Genomic DNA, 18,247 nt, shown 5'->3' with positions numbered 1-18,247 from the left:
GTGCCATTGGTAATTCTCATCTTTGGTGCGACACATCACTAAATGCAACGTCCTTCACATTCTCTGTATTGTGGCTGCTCCACAGTGAGTCTACCCATAGCTCCAGCTCTGCAAAGTAGCTAGCCAGTAGCTGCAGATGGATACACTTCCCGCACAAGTAGCCATAACTGACACTTGAAGTTTCCCTTACTTCCCACACTGTGCAAAAGGAACACACCAGGTTTCTGAGGTCTTCTGTCATGACTTTTATCTACATTCAGCTCCTTTTTCCCATTTCAGAGAATTCAATTGAGGTAGGCATCTTCCTTTGTTTCAAACATTAGTTTATAATCAGAAGCTGTACTTTAGCTGATATATTATACTTTAAAATACTCGAGAGCAATCACACACCAGATGGTTGCTTTGATTGCCCCCTTGTCTTTTTTGAACTGCTCAGGCTGAGATTGAGCACTACATTCAATCTTTCAGCTTGATCTTCTGCATATCTCACCTCACTATCTGTTTTCACCCAACCCCAAAACACTCTTATTGAGACAATCGGCACTCAGAGCAGCCATATAACTTTAATTGTCTATTCACACCCACTCTGACCTCAGCCTCCTGCACTGTTCCAATGCAACTCAATGGGAGCTCAGGGAACAGCATCTCATGTTTCAATTCAGCATATTATGATACTTTGGACTCAAGGATCTGGTTGGTTCCACCTGAAATGGTGCTGGAACGTGAGTCCACAAGGAATTTTAAAAAGGAATTTTGCAGGCATTTGAAAATGAGGAAATTATAGGTTAAATCAATGAAGTAGATGATTGGGACAAAGTAGGCCAGTCCACTCAAAAGAGATGAGGTGTTATTGAGGTAAATCTGTGCCCCTTTCAGGTTAATATGTCCTTCCTCAGCCCCAGAATTGAGTATCTACCCAGGAGAAATTTAACCATGAATTTGAACATCTTGCTGTTTTTTGAGTCACAAACATATTGAAGATATTTTCCCACAGACAGAACAAACAAACCTTTTTCCTTCCTTAGCATTTAACTGTGGATCAGAGATAGGAAAAACTGCAGGCGCTGGAGTCAGAGATAACACAGCAGGCCAGGTAGCATCAGAGGAGAAAGAAATTTAAGGTCTTGTAGTGAGGCTGTAACTCATTCAGAAGGGTCCCGACACGAAACGTCAACTTTCCTGTTCCTCTGCTGCTGCCTGGCCTGCTGTGTTCCTCCAGCTAAACACGGTGTTATAAAGGCCAAGGATATTCAGATCCCGATCACTCCTCTGACTATCAGAACTTGGTTAAAGACCCCGGTCTGCAAATCCGTCTTATTTAATATCCTGTAAAATGAATTCACACAAAAAAAACACTGCCAGTGCAAGACAGAAATCTAGAGAAAACAAACATTTCTCTGGCTTTCATTTGCCGTGCAAATACACTTCCTCAGACCGTCCCGCCCAGGAAGAAGAATACGCATGCGCTAGGGCACCTGGCTTCTCCTCCGCCCCCCATTAACCGCTAAAAATGGCGGCGGTTACCTGGGTCAACGACCGCCTGAGGGCCGCAGCCGTTTTCCCGTTCGTTGGAAACGCGGCACCGGGAGTTTTTAATTCGCATTAATCGGCATACACCGGGTGTTCACACAAACTCCCAGTCCAGACTGACTCCAGTTTTCTCCCAGTGTTCTCTGATTCTTCCACTTTGCTATCTCCGCGTCCCTCACTCATGCGCTAGTCACACGACACTCCGTCTACAGCGTTAGCGGTCACGTGTGGCCGTAGCCCCGCCCCCTCGTTCACACCCATTGGTTGGAGGACCAGCTGCAACTGCTTGGTGCGCCAGCCCCGCCCTCTCTCCTTCTTTTGGCAAGTGAGCTGCTGTCAATCAGCCGGGCCCCATCGTAAGGCCAGAAGTGGAATCCTCACTGCCCTGGAGAAAGTGGAGCAGTAGCATAGAGCACAGGGACGGGTGGCCTCTCCTTCCAGAGATGCCACTAGTTTGTTCTAACTCTCTTGTCATTTACCCAAAGCCCTCCATATCTTTCCTCAGAACATTTTCAACTTCTTTTATCTTTTGAAAATAAATACTAGTTTTGCAACCAATGCGGTGCTGGAGAATCCAAGACAACAAAATGTGAGGCTGGATGAACACAGCAGGCCAAGCAGCATCTCAGGAGCACAAAAGCTGACGTTTCGGGCCTAGACCCTTCATCAGATCTGATGAAGGGTCTAGGCCCGAAACGTCAGCTTTTGTGCTCCTGAGATGCTGCTGGGCCTGCTGTGTTCATTCAGCCTCACACTTTGTTGTCTTGGATTCTCCAGCATCTGCAGTTCCCATTATCTCCGGTGTTGGAGAATGACGGCTTTGTACACATTTCACTGTACTCGCATTTCTACACTTGAGAACATGTGGCAACAAAATCTATTTCTAATTCTGAACCTTTTCTGAGAATAACTGCCGAATCTGTATCCAGCTGCTGTTCAAACTGTTCTAAATGCTCAGAATGTGCTGAGCAAAATAATCTTAACATTTTCACCCTGAATTATTTGTCAATTAACTAAAATTGTATTCTATGGTTAAAATTGTGAAAACTGCTACCTCTCCACGAAACAGAAATCCATCTTAATTATAATTGATTCATGGGATGTGGTCTTTGCTGCCCAGACTGTGAGAAACAGTACCTGCTCACAAATTCAGCCTGAGACAAAGCCTTGGAAACAAGACAATTTTATTCTGTATGATCTTGCAAGAAAGAGTGTCTGCTAGACAGGCACACACTACAAAGCATGTTAAACATTCTTATACAATTTACCAGTTGCAGAATCACGCCTCCCTGCTCCCATTGGTCTTATCCTATCATTCCCCATCCTGTCGGACTGCCCTTGGTTATTGTTCCATTTTCTGCCGGCCGAAGGCCCCATTCCCTTTTTTTACTGCAATCCTTATTTGGCTATCCTAAAGAGCGGTAGACATGCTGTATGTGCAAATCGTCAGGTTTGCAGAAATAAGCCTCTGCTACAACACCCTTATCTCTACCATGTCCTTGTCTGCAGAAAGAATGTTTCTGGTCGTGCTAACTGCCATCTTTGCAGAACCTAGTCTCTGATTAATGATAAACTTGTGCTATAAAATCTTGTGACTTTCTGCTATAAAATCTTGTGACTATAATCTTCTTCTTTTGCAAGACCCCACCATTCATCCTTATCCGCAGAAACAACATTTCTAATCTCTCACAAGACCAGAAAACAGTGTCCATTTTTATTTGACCTGTGCAAAGAGTTTGTGAAATGCCTTTTTGAACTTCTGCAGTGCATGTGCTGTAAGAACAGCACAGTGCTGTTTCAAAGATAACCTCATCTAGCCTCACAAACCTCCCTATCTCTACAATACTGTCCAACTCTCCATATCTCTGTAACCCCTCGATATCTGACAAGACCCTCTATCTCTACAACCTCCTTCAGCCTCACAATCATGTCACTGCACAAACTTCCTTACCATTGTAATGGCTTTCAGCCCCAACAACACCCTCTATCTCTGTATTCCTACAGCCTCACAATCCTCCCTATCTCTATAATTCCCCAGAAATTACACCACCGAGTAATTCCATCAGCAAGTCATCCTTCATTTATATGTGCATGAAACAAGACACTGATCCAGCTAGCTCAGAGCTGGAGCTTGGAGGGATCAGAACCCCTGACACTCAATTTATCTCTGTTAGCCTCAGCTCCCTGATTCTGATGTCCACCTGGCAAACCCCATTCCAATCACAACAACCTCTAGTCTCACAACCTTCCCTTGGTCTTTCATCTCCTCCAGCTCACAAATCTCACTATCTGTCATCGCCTCCAACCTCACAATCCTCATAATCTCCATTATCTCCTCTAGCCTCACAATCCTCTCTATCTCCAATCTACTCCAGCCTTATAGATCTCTGGGATATGTGTTTTCCTCTTATTTCAGCCTGATGAGGATAACCCATTTTATTTCTCCACTTGAAGGCACTTTCAGATGTTCCCTAAGCTTCTGAATTTCCATCTGAACTACGCCACCTCTCCACCTTACTTCCCTCCTGAAAAGATTGACCAAGATAAGTAATCTACTCTAATATCTCCTTTTCTGACTTGGATTCAAGTGCTTATTAAATGCATATATTAAGTTTATCAGAAGTATACACTACAGAAAAAGACCATCATTTTTGTCTGGTATAAGCAACCAGCTAACTATTCCAAACCTATTTGCCAGTACTTGATCTGTAGCCATGTCTGTTTTTGCTAGTGTACATCTAAATACATTTTGAACATTAACATAACTTCTGCCTGATTTCTATCACCCTTACAAACAGTGAGGTTCAGTGCAATTGTCACTGTGTGATGATATCATATACAGGAACACAGAGCATCTGTATCTGTGAAAACTAGAGATCATCACACATTTGTGAAGGATGAGAGGGTCCCTGATTGGGGCAGAACTGCTGTATTGACAATGCTGTGTGTCCTGCAGTCATGACCAAGTGGTGAAGGTGATGGATTTGAAACCTATTAGTTGTCCTGTAGCAGATTTGAGCCTCCTGATTATGTTCCTCATCTTTCCTTATTTTGGTCTGTGATATGGGCTGAACACAGACAAGTGAGACTAGTCTCATATGGGAAACTTGGTCGGCATGGATGAAGGGAGATTGCTGTGCTCTTTGATTCTGTGATACTTGGCATCCTACTCAAAAAACTGGATGTGAACCAAACTTGGTTTCAGAACTTTTTCCAAAACAATAGGTCAACGCACCATCTCTGTTGTGTGAATTTGTTCTCCCTCATATATATATATACATTTTAAAAAAGGGCTAAATTTTACTCACACACAAAATAGGAAAGTGTTTAAGCAGTTCAGGTTGCTAAAGACTATAAAAGTGCATGGGTGTTAGGGGCAAGATCCTGGAATGGATAAAGGATGGGATGACTGGCAGAAGAGGAGAATAAGCATGACGGAATATTTTTCATTACAGAGGTCAGTGACTACTGGAGTTCCACAGTGTTCAGTACTGGGATACTACTATTCACAATATACATTAATGATCTTGATAAAGGAGCTGAGGGCATTGTAGCTAGGTTTTCAAATGACAGAAAGATAGCTGGAAAGACAGGTAGTGTTGAAGAAGCAAGGAGCTGTAGCTTTAGTGAATTCATGGCTTAGTGGATGTGCGAAAGACTTTTCAAAGTGAAGATGCAGGGGAGGGAGAATCCAACAAAAGTACCTAACTTCTAATCAATGTATTACAATGACCTGCGACAGTATAATTAACACCAAACTGATTAATTTTTGACTTTTATCCAGAAAATTAAACTGTTGTTTTCAATCCTAAATTTGATTAACAGCAATTCCAATCCTGTTGAGATGTGTGATCTCTCTGCTGTCTCAGCAGTGTGGATGAGTGAGCTCATCATTTTTTTTAAATCCATAGAGCAGGTGCATACTTACTCCCACTGTGAACTCATTGGCAGTCTGAGAGTGCTGATGATTGCCTGAGCCCAGTGCCACAGTGCAAGCACCTGAAAGGTCTCCTGTCATGGAGTGTCAGTTCCACAGATAGCAATTCCCACAGATTAGATGTTTGAAAAGCCTCAACTCAGTGTGGACAAATTAATGATAAAACAGTTCCCAGAAACTTGTGATTCTCACAGGCTGCCCATTTAAAGGCTGTCAATCTCCAGAAGAGTGTGTAGCACTTCCTGATGTATGGGTAATTAAAACATCTCTCTGCAGTGTGAACTTGTTTGATGCTCTAAGAGGTCAGATAATTACCTGGACCCAGTCAACAGAAATAGCACCTCTACAGTCTCTACTGAGAATGAACATCAGGTCCTGGATGTTTTGTATCATTTCACACTGTCTGGGAATTTAAAAACTCTCCCATTAATGTGAGCAAGTTGATGAGGCAACAGGTTCTCAAAATTTTAAAACATTTTCCACAGTTTGAATAGTAAAAACGACTGTCCTCTGTGTGAGCACTTTGGTAGGATTCCAGAACCCCTCACATTATATAGCATTTTCCCCAGTCTGGATATTTAAAATTATGAGCTCATTGATGGCTCCTTGGAACTTTTACAGCACTTCACCCAGTTCAGGCATTGAAATAATCTCTCATCAGAGAGAATCAGCTGGCGTTCCAGCTGGTTAGATGACTGAGTGAATCCCAACTAGAGTCTGAGCAGGTGAAGGCCTGTTACTGATGTGACTGTGTAAATGATTTTCCAGCTCAGATGGGGAAATGGAATGCTCACCAGTATCTCCACATTTGTGCGGTCTCTCCCTAGTATGGCTGTATTTGTGGCTTGGTTATTGGCTGAAGCCTTCCCCACGCACATAAAATATGCACAATTTTGTCTCCACTGTGAACAGGGCCTTTTACACCACATTTTCAAAATCTGATGATATTCTGCTTGTGATAAATTGGGCAACTCCATCAGATCAAGGTGTGATATTTAGTTTGTAAATCCTCCCCTTCCAATATCTTGTGAAATTGAAGTCAAACAAAAAAAAATAGCATTTTCAAAAGACTCTGACTTCGATGTGAAGATACAGTGAAAGGCAGGGACCGAAAGAGAGGAATTTTACATGTAAATTTACTAGAACTTTGTTGGAATTTTCCAAACACACATCCTTCACCGCCAAGGAGGAGCAGGGTAGCAACTGGACATATTCATGTAGGAGAATGGAACAGAAGTATCTGCTGATCGGCTGAGATGAAGAGGGGAGGGTGGAGCCTTGGAAAAACAAAAATATTGCCTGTCCAGGATACATGATCTTCATCAGCTTTTGAGGACAATTTAAGTAGTAATATACATTCCCAGGTTCAAAGTGCATCAGCCTCACCAGAAGCAAAGTGGTGAGAGCAGCCAGTCGAGCAGAAAGAAACCCTCTGAACCTTCCACTTCACCCACTGTCCAAATGAATATGGCTCAGACTTGGATGTGGTTTCCCTTATTTTAAAATCACTTCATGGGTATAGCATCAATGTCCGTGTCAAAATTTATTTCTGATCCCTAAATGTCCTCCTGGAGAAAGTAGGGGTGAGCTGCCTTCTTGAATCGCAGTGCTTGTGGTGGAGGGACATCCATAATGCTGTGAGGGAGGAGTTCAAGGATTTTGACCCAGTGACAGTAAAGAAGTAGACGATAGAGTTCTAAGTGAGGATGGTGTGCAACATGGAGGGGTGTTTGCAGGGGGTGATGGTCTCCTAACAGCTACCCAACAGCACAGATGCTGTTGCTCATTAAGAACAGTTTCAACTCCCATGTTCACTTGTGAATTTGCTTGTGTTTCAGCAGATGTGATGACTGAGCGAATTCTTTCCCATGCTCAGAACAGATGAATGGCCTCTCCTCAATGTGAACTCACTGCTGTGCATGTATGCTGGATAGCTGAATGGATACTTTCCCACATTCTAAGTACGTGGATGGGTTCTCTCCAGTTAGTGCTCGCTAGCGTCTCAATGGGCTGAAATATTCACTGAATTTCTTCCCACACTCAGAGTAGGCAAATGGCCTCTCTCCAGTAGCCGCACGCTGATGTTTCCAAAGGGCAGATGAATCAAGGAATTCATTCCCACATTCAGAGCAGGTGATTGTTCTAAGCTGGGACCACGTCAATGAAATTCTAGTGTTGACAGAGAATGGAATCCTTTCCTACAGCCCTCACACTTGCACAGTTTCTTCATGTTATGGGTGTTGCTGTGGCTCTCATTGTTCAACAATCAGCTGAAGCCTCATCCACACAGAGCACTGGCATGGTGTCTCCCTGCTGTGAATGGTGTAATGCTTTTTCAGGTTGCATCACATACTGAAGTTATTACCCAGTCAGTTCATTGGAAGATTCTTACTTTGGTTTGGGACATTGTTTCTCAGTGCTTTCCATTAAAGTGACTTTTAAAACTTTTGATGTAGACACAACAAATGGACATTTATCCATCAATTGTCATACAAGTTCAGATTAATTTAGTCACTGTCTGCATCTGATATTTGTTTTGTGATTTCTGTCTGCAAATTTTCTCCTTCTAGCATCCTGAAAAAGAAATAAATACAATTTAGAAATTCAGAACAGGAAACTCTAGTTTTTTTTTTCTCTCGAATGGCTTCTTCTTCTCTCTTCCCTCAAATCTGTAAACTTTCAGCTCACACTTTCTCCCACGATGTTCACTCTGTTCCCAATATACACACTCCTATTCTCCTGAATGTGCTGATAAGCATTTCCAAGCTCACAACTTCCTCTCCTGGGCAGACTCTGCGCCATTCCTCGGTTCACTTGCTTCAGATGCTACAAGTCAATAACTTAGCAGAAGGAAAGAAAAAAGGAAACAGAAAGGAAGATAAAACAAAGGATTTTGCTCCAGATGCTGTGCAGAAGCGGCAAGATCCAGGCTAGGAGAATACTTCTGGTGCTCTATTGATTTTCATTTGTCAATTCCCATTATTAGGACGATTAGGGGCAGAACCTGGGCCCACGTGAGCGTGGTGACTCATTAACCTTGCCGGGTCATGATGGGCTCAAAGATTTCTTTCGTGGGAGAAAGTGTGAGCTGAAAGACCCAGGAATAACAGTGACAGCGCCAAATCCCAATCAGTACACCACCAGCAAATGATTCAGGATGCTTGCAACTTTTCTTCAAGACACAACACTCGACCTTTATTTTTTAGGTTTCATTTCCGTTGCAAAACGATCAAAATGGCAAAAGTAGGAACAGTCATAGTTACAAGGTGAATGAACAGCAAAAAATAATCACTGTCACTGCTTCACTTCAATGGTTGGCATTTTCACTGACAAAGGAAACACATTTGTCCTCAGGTGGCTGCTTCAGTGTCGCTCTTGGTCTGCTGGTTCCATCGTTTTATTCACAGTCACTGCGCTATTTTATCACCCACTCCATTGAAATGTACTTCATACTTTGAGCCATGGTCTCTTCGTGTCAAGACATTGTACAAACTAAACGAGAAATTTCTGGTCATCGAGACCTGGGATTAGATTAATTGAATGACATCTTTATTAGTTTTGTCCCTTCACAGCAGTTAGCAGCTCGTTTCTGCATGATACTGTGGCACAGTTGGTTAAAGTATGTCTTTCATAAGCAGCGGATTCTGTGGTCAAATCCTAGTGATGCCTGCGCCTTCCATTTAAGGCTTCCTCGTCTAAGCTTCTCTCAAAAGCCATGTTGATGAGACAAATATTGACTGAACAAGAATTCTTGTATTTTCCATGGGCATGTTTAGATTTAGAGCTCCCACTTTGCCCCCATCGGAAAATGTCGTTTCTTGCTATTCTGTGAACTGAAATAATAAAGTTATCCTCTTTCTTTATTCTCACTTCTTCATTCCCAGTTTTGTAGGAATAACACGGAGAGGCAGGATAAACCGCACAGTAACCAGGGAATGTTGTGGCAATGACACAGGCAGGATGAGCTGATCACCCTCTTTTTCTGCTGTTCATTAATTTTACGGCAACCGTAACGATGCGAGTATAAATCCTGTAATTTTGGCGAAAGTTTTTGTTTTCCTCTGAAGAATAGCAATCTAATTTAGAACGCTACTGATACACAATCTTTTGACGGAAGAAATATTTCCTCACATCAGACCGAAGTGACAGACACGTTTTCCGGAGAATGTTCTTAACAATTCAGCCGGAGGGGAAAGCCTCTCACCAGCTCCACTCTCAAATTGTCTCAGAATATTAATTTTTTGACAGAGCAGAGATAGGAAATGAGAGAGAGAGATGGACAGACAGAGAGATCTAGAGAGTGAAAGTGGGTGAGGTGAATACATAGAGACAAAGAGAGAGAGAGAGCGACACATACTGAGGTAGACATTGAAAGGACCAATTCTCCATTCGACATGGTTGTTCACTGACACAAAGGAAAAAAAGAAAAGCACGTAATTATGCAAACCTTTCGCCACGTCATGTCAATGGAAGGACCTTCAGAACTAATTAAGTCCGTTTAAAGTTGTAAATTTGACGGTTGTAATCTCATGAGACAGAGATAGATTTTGATAAATATGCCAATTCGACAGATAAGGCTGATAATTTCCACCAGCATCATAATATGGAAACGTACAACTAACCTGGTTGAATGGTCACATGAAACGTTAACTCTTTTTCCACAGATGCTGCCAGAGATGCTGAGTTCACCAGCAAGTTCTGTTTTCGTATCAGATTTCAGCATCCTCAATTATTTGCTTCAAAATAACCTGAATAAAGTCTGAAGAGAGAAAGAATCGTCTGCCAGCGCCATGGCTTGTTTTCTTTATTCAGAAAATGAAGTAGAAATATTGCCATCACGTTTAACTAGCAGAGCATAGAAACTCTCCTACCATGACTGGAATTTGAAAACGAGCTGCAGTAGTGAGAGTGTGAATCATAGCCACTAAACTGTCAAGGAAACTGTGGAACGCACTCCTGCCTTATCTTAATGACATTGCATTTGCGATCATTTTCTCTGCAGATCAATCTCTCCCTGTCATCGAATTTTCACAGTGTGGGAAAAAGACCCTTCGGACCATCCCGTCAGTGTGAGTCACTAAACATCCATCTACACTAACACCAGTTTCCAGGACCTGGCCCATAGTCTTGTGGGCTCTGATGTTTCAAGTACTCATCTCAATGAGATTTTCCCTGTAAATTCAAATAATTCAGCAAACTCAAAGTTCGTTCATATTCATTCAAGATTAATTAACTATTTTGACAGCATTTTTAATGAAACTTTTATGTTAAAGTTAACAGAAGTGAATATAATGACCCAATGTCACTTTGGGATGAGAACGCATGCGCTGTGAGCTGTGAATTTTGTGCACGCCTGGAAGAGTCACCAGAAAGAGAAAATATGGGCTCAACATGAAGGATAGGCAACCAATCTGAATAAGGAACAAGAACACCAATAAAAGGACTTCAAACAATTGGGAAGCTGCATATTATTGCAACCATAATGATCTGAACTATGTCAAACAAAGTAAAACATAAAAGCCATCAATTATATTCACAGCTAGGCACTCAAAAACCGAAGTCATCTCACTGCTCGAGTTAACGACGGGGCAAATTGCAGTCTTGGAATTCAAAGGCCTCGATAACCAGATGAGGAAAATTGATGAAGTCCGAAATTCATTCACTTGGCCTGGAAAAGAAGAATAAAATAATGATGTAGATGTTTGTAATCATGGCATTCAGGTTTTAATTTTTATTCAATGGCAGAGTAAGAGCTTTCACAGACCATACTGGTCTATTTGAAGTGTGAGCAATTTGATTATTCTTACCTTCACCAGAGTGACGGCAGCACTATAGAAAATACCCAGGAAGAACAGGGTGATAAACGTGGAAACAGTTGTCTAGATGTTGCCGTTATCATCCTCATAGTCTTCAATTTCAGTGCAATCTCTTGAATCTATGAATAGAAAGCTGAGGGAATGTATTTAGATTGATCCAGTCTGATCTATCTGTATCTAAATAAGTCACCATTACATCTTCTTGAAGCCATCAGGTTGTTGTAAAATTTGACTCTCGATCTATATCTATTATTGAGTTAGTGACTGTCAGCAATAACTTGCTAATATTAACTGCAGCTGTTCTTCCTTTATTATCTCTGTCATATCATTTTGAACTGTTTCAACATTTAACATAACATTGAGCTAACGATTTGTGAGATTTGTAGCTCAGGTTGAGGTTCTGGATGTAAGTTTGCTCGCTGAGCTGGAAGGTTAGTTTTCAGACGTTTCGTCACCATTCTAGATAACATCATCAGTGAGCCTCTGGTGAAGCGCTGGTGTTATGTCCCGCTTTCTATTTAAAGCTAGTGACCAGGATACATGAACATCAACTAGCCACAAAAAGACATGACCCACTATCACTCGTATCCTTACATACAGATAAGGAAGGACACCACTTTGATTGGGACAACACATCCACCTTAGGACAAGCCAAACAGAGACATGCACGAGAATTCCTAGAAGCATGGCATTCCAACCGGAATTCCATCAACAAACACATTGATTTGGAGCCCATCTACTACCCTCTGAGAAAAAGACCAGGAAATGACATCAGCAACACAGGAAATGACATCACCAACCCAAAGAAACCTAAACACAAACAGAAAGCGGGACATAACGCCAGCGCTTCACCGGAGGCTCACTGATGATATTACCTAGAATGGTGATGAAACGTTTGAAAACGAAACTTCCAGCTCAGCGAGCAAACTCACATCCACAACATTTTTCATATAATCATTGTTACCATTTGAGGAGCATTCAATGGGAACGATTACATTAAATATATCATTTTATTTTCGATTTAGGCTGTGACAACTGTTTGGTTGAAAATTGTGGCCATCACTCGATAAGACTTCAAATGTGATTGTTCATCTTCTTCACTTATTTGTGATTAATTGCTGGGCAAATCATGAGCATAAACTAGATCTATAGTGAGAACATTGCTTCATATTTCTGCTTGCCGAATCTGTATGTGTTAGGAATAACTTGTTGTGCACGTGTCCCTCGAGTTACTTTTGTATACAGCATGGTGCGCAGGGTTTTCCTTTCATATTTGTGTATGTGGTTATTCTCCGCGTTGATTTTGGAGATTGTGCATGAATAAACATATTCATACTCCTTTGGTGCTGGCGCTTTCATTTACTTGGTTGTGCTTTAGTACGTAAATGTTGCTCATTTCACAACGTGTAAGAAGCACTGTGTTAATATGTCATTTCATTTCTTGATACCTATGTTTGTCTTTTAATGTATTTGTGATTTTCTTTGCGTTAGTGCTACCTGAAATATGTGTCCATTTCAGATCCTACCCATGTTAGGTTATCTTCATGTTGTGCTCCATAAATGTGTTATGTTAGTTTGCAAATTCATTTTTATCATAGATGTTTATATTAATGTGATGATGTCTATTTGTGTGTCAGTGTATCCTAAACCATCTCGCGATGTGCTTACTTGTGTTATCGCATTTGGATGTTTGCTGACGCTTGTGTGAGAGTCCCATTGTTTTGATATGACACACTGTTTGTTGATATATGCACTTGCATGTTTGCAACACGTAAATTGTTTGTATGCTTGCCAGGGTTTACGTGCTAATCGATGTGGTTTAAAAATAAATAAGTAAGCTGCCTTTCTGCTTACATATCTATGTTTGCGAAAGTTGGATAATAATGAGATTAGTGCTTATCTCCGTGCTCTTATATGTCTGTTTGTTTGTATGTGTCGGAGGACATTTCTCAGATGTTGTATGTGTGTCTATACATGTATGTCTGTACATTTATGGAATAAGCTTGTGCATGTATTCATGGTGATTTGTGTGTTAACGTGTGTCTATGTTTTTAATGGTTATGTGTGGGTGCCCTTGTTCATTTGTGTGTATGTGCATTTCTTTCTGTGTACGTACGTTTTTGTGAGTGTTCACATGAGCGGTCATGTATCATACGCATGTGTGTCTCTGCCTGTGTGTGCGTGTCACTGTTTATCTGTATGTACAATTATGTGTGTGCATATGCATGTCCTTTGAGGTGAGATCCTGTATATGTGTGTCTTGTGTGCATTTGTGAGCATTTGTCTGTATCTGCGTGTGTTTATGCACTTGTATCATTCATTCATTCTTATTGTTGTTCTAATTTTAGTCGATTGCCAACCGTTAGGTGTGACTCTGATGATGTCGGGAACATTTCTCGCGGCCTTGGTAGATAAATGCTTTGTGAACGACTTCTTTTGTTGTAGTGATGAAATTTCTGCCTCTGAGACAAGAGGCCTGAGTTGAAATCCCCACGACTCGAGAGATGTATAATAAAATTGATTAGGAAATATCTTCCATTGCTCTGTATGTGAAATAAAACGGCTTCAGGTGTTCGAATACGAGAATTGATCCTATGTGCTTCAGAAAACGAAGTCAACACTTTCTCAGAGGAGTCGGTAGATACTGATGTTTCACCACGCATTCGAAATTATGCCCAATCAGCCAGGCTTCAGTAGAAATGTCTAATTTGCTGATCACGCTGCCGGGTTCCTCTCCGACTTGGTCAGCAATCTGTGATTTCAGAGGTTTCTTCCCTTGTGTTCAGGTGACGTTGACTCCAAAAGAAAGATTAGAAACAACGCAGGTTGACATCACCGTCGCCTCCAGTGAGACCTGTTCGACTGGCGGCGGTAGCATTTTAACGGCATAATCGTGGCACTCCGTAACTTCAATGAAGTAGAAATCAGAATCAATGAAAGATGCCCTTTCAGAATCAAAACATCAGTCGTCAGGCTATTTCTTCACAAGGCAAAGAAACCAAATTCGAGATGGTAACTTTCAAATATTTTTGAAGCGGTACTTACTGTTTTTTATATATTTTAATTTGTGAAAATATTCGTGATCGCCTAAGACATGACTAATGTAATTATTCCTGAAGAGCACTGACTATGCATCAAGTTATACCAGTGAAAGACAATCAACAGATGTACCTTAACGTAACCCATGGAATAACCTTCCTTTTGGAGTTCTTCTCTCACTTAAGAATATCTGTTGATATTTGTGACAAAACTAACCTCCCCTCAATATAATGACTACATCTTTACATTCTTAAGCCATACGTGCAAATGCTGTCGGTCATGCTGAGTGTACATCAAATCCAGGATTTCTGGAAAACTGTAATCAAACATAACTATTATCTTATTCCTCATGTATTTGCAGATATTTCATGCGTTAGAGGAGTGGTGAACGGCCACGGGAATTGTAGTCACAGTGATTTCACATGATCGAAAATAATTTGCATTATTGTTGCGAAATCTTTCTCTAAAATATGCCATGAGATATTATTCCTCACGTACCGAATTTGGAGTAGATTTTTAAACGTGGCACAGAGCACAGCATCGGAAATAGAGTAGAACACCATCACCTCAACCCTTTTCCTCTCTTCAGATAGTTAATGACTGGTATCTACTTTCATTTTATTTACCAATCTGCTATTCTTGATGTCTTTATGAAATGAAAAATAGTCAATCAGGAGCGTTTTAAATTAATGTACAAACGCAACGGTAATTTGTGCCAGTGAAACTCAGATTTCCACTATTCACTGATTGAACATTTCGATCCTGAAACCAGCTTTAAACAGCCTGGCTCTAATTTCTCGTGCATTCACCCTTGTTCTAGCTTTACCATCGGACTTTATTCTGCTGCCACATCCTCTAATTACAGAGAACCTCTAAAAGAATCTCTATTAGATCACTTTTATCCCTGTCAATCGAATACGGTACCCCTTTGGTCTGTTTGGTTGTCATGAATGGCGTTAAAGAGCCCATTACCATGTAGATTCTATGATACAATTCCCAAGGCCAACCAATAATTCCTGACCTTGGAGCAAAGATTGAACACATTTTGTTTTATTTTCAAGAAAGGGTCACTTCATAGTTTACAATATCATCTTCAGGTCACAAGAACATAAGAAATAGTTTCAGAATTTGGCCCAATAATTTTGCTCTGCCATTCGATCATGGCTGGTATGTTTCTCAACTCCATTCTTCTGTCTACTCCCCTTAGTAAACACGAATCTATCTTTCTGTGTCTTAAATATATGCAATAACTTGGCTTCGACAGCCCTCCGTGGCAAAGAAATTCACAGACTCACCACTATCTCGCTGAAGAAATTTCTCTTCATCTGAATTCTAAGTGGTCCTCCCTTTGACTCTGAGGCTGCGCCCTCGGGTCCTAGAGTCGCCTGCTACTGATATCATCTTCTCCACTTCTACTCTATCTTGAAATCTCAGTATTTCCGAAGTTCGAACGAGATCCCTCCTCAACCCCCAAACCCCTTGTGTTTGAGGCCGTTACCTGTAATGGAGTCTGCACTCCGAATCCCTCGCTATGTATGGTCAACCAACAAACAAAACCTGCGAACTGTCTACGTGTCTTCAACGTAGAGGAAGGCATTTTTTTTGCCTCTGATTTGAATTATGAACGATGGTGGCATAACACTCACATTGAAATGAGACGCACGCGGCATGAATGTAAATTACAATTTGCTCTGTGCTATTTACTCAGTCTGATAAATTCATGTAATTGATTTGCACTCAAATTCAGAATGATTTGTATTTCTCCTGGTGTGTGTCTCTTACTCTGGGGTCCGATGATGTTTCGACTTTGAATGACCCCCTCATGAGTGACCAGACACTTATAGACTGCACAGTTGAACCATTCACCATAGGGACTCTCAGCCAGCTGGTCACTGAGAAGTTCCCTTTCACTTCACACACCGGAGAGGTGAAGAAGCCAGAATCCGTGTGTTGCCCATTCTTCAACCAACTCACGGAGATTTCCTTCGGATGGAAATCGACGATTGAACAGACGATGGTCGCAACTTTGCTGCTTGTGATTTCTTCACTGGAACTGACAGCGTGGAGAACAGTTGGGTGGGCACCATTTATTGAACCTTAAGAAAACACATAGTGTAAATTAAGTGATGTCTTGGAGAACAAACACAGTGAGTTCTTTGTGATTAGTAGATACTAACCTAAATAAAGCGAACATAATTATGCAAATATCTACAGAAGGTGGAATCCAGACAGAAGGGCCAACAGGGCGATATGAAATGCCAAAGTTAGAAGAGCAGGAGAAAAATAAGGTGCAGAAATTATACGTCAGATAAATCAAAAGCACGGCAGCAATGTTGAATGGTATTCGTTTAATGAAAGGATTCTGACGAGCAAGACAGATGAGTTGAGGGCAGAGATGAGGAAAGGACGCAGGTGACAACACACAGAGATACTTTGAAAGAGGGGCAGGATTCATCATTCCAGGATATATGGTCTTCAGGTGAGACAGGGAATAATGTAAAATCATGGAGGGGGGGTCCCATCGTAAAATTGAGCAGGATGTTTTCAGCAGTAAAGAGGAATGAAATTGTACATACCTTCTCAAATGAAGGCAACTGAAAAGGACTTTAATCCAAGATACAGCAAACACGACGAGCAATGTTTGACAACTAGCAATAAAACAATGTTCCTTTTCCATGCTATAAAACTCGATGCCGGGAGGAAAGTGAAATGCAGCAAAACTGATCCCTGGTGATCTACTGTTTAGGCTTTGGTGCTTTCACTGCAACAATATGCATTTGATTCCTGGTCAAAGAATATGAGTTCATGTGTTCTGCTAATTTGACAGGGCTATAACATTTCTACGTGATTTCAGAAACAGGAAATAAGTCACAACAATCTTTATCATGACAAAGTTTATTAAAGTTAATAGAAAAGAAGGAACTGTAGATGCTGGAATTTGAAACAAAATCAACATTTGCAGCACAACCTCAACATGTTGAACAGTTCTTTGAAAAGAAAGTAATGTTAATATTTCAGATCCAATAACCGTCCTTCAGAACCAAATTTATTAGACACCTCCTTTAAAATGTTAAAGGGAAATATCTGGTTTATTTTTCCAAACAACCTTTTTCTTCAAATCCATCTCTTAACAGATTATGACAGTCAACTTTACAGCATCAGCTCAAATGCTCCTTTCATTGCGATGAAGTGGTGAAAGTCGCTGCCTGATCAGTTTCTTTTTATCAATTTTTCTGACAGTGAGCAGCCATTTTGAATGGAGAATTGGTCCTTCCAAAGTCTGCCTCACTATGTGTCTCTATCTGTTTCTCTGTACTTCTCTGTATCCACCTCATCCTATTGCAATTGCTCAGAGTTCTTCAGTCTCTGCTTCAAACAAACAAACAAAAAAAAACTTTGCATCTCAAAAGCACCCAAACCCAGCAACATTGTGGTGAATCTTATCTGCACCTCCTCCGCTGCCTTTATATCTTTCATGCAGTGTGGTAACAAGAATTGCGCACAGTATTCCAGCTGTTGCCTAACCAAAGTCAAGGCATCTCCATAATAACCTCGCTGCCCTTGTCAGATAAGCCACGTGTCCATCACTCTCATTTCCCATTTCTGTTTCTTCATAAGTCTGAAATTCGGAGACAGTTTGAGGGTGGAGCTGCTGAGAGAGCTTCGCTTATCCCCCTGGCCGAAGTGTCTAGAACTGGGCTCAAATTCTCTGGATCATGTGTCTGTCACATAGGCCGAAGGTGAGGAGATATTTCTTCCCTCCAAGGGTTGTGAGTCTTGACTATTCTAAAGAGAAGCTCTAATCCATCAGAAAAATAAACAAGTCACCACAATTACAAGATTTATGGTGACGTCTTTACAGTCGGTGGAATATTAATGAATGGTCATAGCAGAAAAAAACGGTGATTAGTCCGTGTAGTTTGTA

At 41.1% G+C, this 18,247-nt stretch overlaps 1 protein-coding gene across 1 annotated transcript in view; it reads right to left on the bottom strand.

Annotated features, from left to right (window-relative positions):
- The window catches only part of LOC125449118 (zinc finger protein 239-like), a 46,905-nt gene extending 45,161 nt beyond the window's left edge, over positions 1-1,744 (bottom strand). The window contains exon 1 of the mRNA XM_059641702.1: positions 1,525-1,744. The gene's annotated coding sequence lies outside the window, so the exon portion shown is untranslated. The remainder of the gene's footprint in view (positions 1-1,524) is intronic.
- Between the last annotated feature and the right edge of the window lie 16,503 nt (positions 1,745-18,247).

The sequence above is a fragment of the Stegostoma tigrinum genome, chromosome 43 (genome assembly GCF_030684315.1).
Source record: "Stegostoma tigrinum isolate sSteTig4 chromosome 43, sSteTig4.hap1, whole genome shotgun sequence".
NCBI lineage: Eukaryota > Metazoa > Chordata > Chondrichthyes > Orectolobiformes > Stegostomatidae > Stegostoma > Stegostoma tigrinum.
This window is presented reverse-complemented; position numbering and strand designations above follow the sequence as displayed.